The sequence below is a fragment of the Orycteropus afer genome, unplaced genomic scaffold, assembly GCF_000298275.1.
Source record: "Orycteropus afer afer isolate SDZICR_OR568_19922 unplaced genomic scaffold, OryAfe1.0 scaffold00065, whole genome shotgun sequence".
In the NCBI taxonomy this organism is placed as follows: domain Eukaryota; kingdom Metazoa; phylum Chordata; class Mammalia; order Tubulidentata; family Orycteropodidae; genus Orycteropus; species Orycteropus afer.
This window is the reverse complement of record NW_006921652.1, coordinates 11632987-11635109: the sequence shown is the minus strand read 5'-3', so window position 1 is coordinate 11635109 and position 2123 is coordinate 11632987.

Below are 2123 nucleotides of genomic sequence, written 5' to 3'. Positions count from 1 at the left end.
CACACACACACATACTTATATATATTTGGGTGTGCTGATGAGTGTGCTCATTATTGCTACTTAAAGGGTTGTACAATAAGAAATATGCAACAAAAGACAAAATTTAAGAATTTTTTAAAAAGTGAATTTATTTGACATAGTCAAAGTTTTTGTCTGGCTAAAAGTTTGATGGGTTAATTTATGAGAATTTTTAAAAACTTAAATATTAAATAGCAAAGAATCAGGTTTCATGCTGTTAAGATAATAAAATTTTCTTCAATTACTGGATTGAATACTTAATTTATTCTTTGTGTAATCTGCTTTCAAGGCAAGAGTTTGGCATCTCAGTAGAATAAATTCCTGAATCAAAAACTAAGCATGGCTTTGAAAAAAAGTTGTTTTACCTTTAAGATCTTTTGTATGTCAACATACAAAAATTGGTTGGATTCCTCTACACCAGCAAAGAGATTGCTGAAAAAGAAATAAGGAAAGTAATGCTGTTCACAATAGCTACCAAAAAAAAATAAAATACTTGGGAATAAATCTCACTAGGATACTAAAGACCTGTACAAAGAAAACTACAAATCACTACTTCAAGAAGCCATAAGAGATCTACATAAATGGAAGAGCATACCATGCTTGTGGACAGGAAGACTGAACACTGAAAATGTGGATATAACCCGAAGCAATCTGTACATTCAATGCAATCCCAATCCAGATCCCATTAGCATTCTTTAAGGATATGGAAAAACCAATCACTAATTTTCTATGGAGAGGAAAGATACCTTGAATAAGCAAAGAACTATTGAAGAAAAACAACAAAGTAGGAGGTCTCACACTGCAAGATCTCAAAACCTATTATAGTCACAGTAGACAAAACAGCCTGGTACTGGTACAACGACAGACACTTAGACCAGTGGAACAGAATTGAGGACCAAGGAATAGATTCATCGAGCTATGGTCAGCTGATTTTTGACAAAGGGCCCAAATCCATTACATGGGGAAGAGATGGTCTCTTTAATAAATGGTGCTGGCAAAACTGGATATCCATTTGCAGAAAAATGAAACAAGATCTGTACCTCACACCATACACAAAAACTAACTCCAAATGGATCAAAGACTTAAATGTGAAACTTAAAACTATAAAGTTCTTCAAGGAAAAAATAGGGGCAAATTTAGGGGTCCTAATTTATGGCATAAATAGACTATCATGCATAACCCAAAATACACAAACAGCTGAAGATTAACTAGCTGAATGGGACCTTCTAAAAATTAAATTTTTATGTGCTTCCAAAGACTTCTCCAAAAGAGTCAAAAGAGAATCTACAGTTTGGGAAAAAATATTTGGCAATGATATATCTGGCAAGGGATTTATCTCTAAAACTTCTAGAATACTCCAACACCTCAACAATAAAAAGATTAAAAATCCAATTCCAAAATGAGCAGAAGACATGAATAGACATTTCATCAAAGAGGATATTCAGGTGGCCAGCAAATACATGGAGAAATGTTCACGATCATTAGCCATCAGAGAGATGCAAATCAAAACCACAATGAGATACCATCTTGCCCCAGCACTAATGGCAAAGTTCAACAAGACAAAAAAATAACAAATGCTAGTGAGGATGTGGAGAGATTGGGACTCTTGTATACTACTACTGGTGGGACTGTGAAATGATACAACCATTGTGGAAAGCAATATGGTGATTCTTTAAAAAGCTAGAATTAGAAATACCAATTGACCCAACAATCTCATTATTATGTATATATCATAAAGAAGTGAGAGCCAGGAAAAGAACAAATATATGCACACCCATGTTCATCGCAGCACTTTGTACAATAGCAAAAAGATGGAAACAACTCACATGTTCATCAACAGAAGAATGGATAACCAAACTATGGTACTTACACACAATGGAATACTATGCAACATGAAAGAATAATGTAGAATCTGCAAAACACCACATAACATGGATGAACTTGGAGGACATTATACTGAGAGAAATTAATCACAGATGGACAAATATAATTCATATTAGTTCATTAATGTAAAAAGTCAAGGAAAGCTTTATATATGGAAGGGAACTTTCTTCATTGGCTACCAGGGGTGAGAAGGAAGGAAGGAACACTGAAAAAAAAAAAAA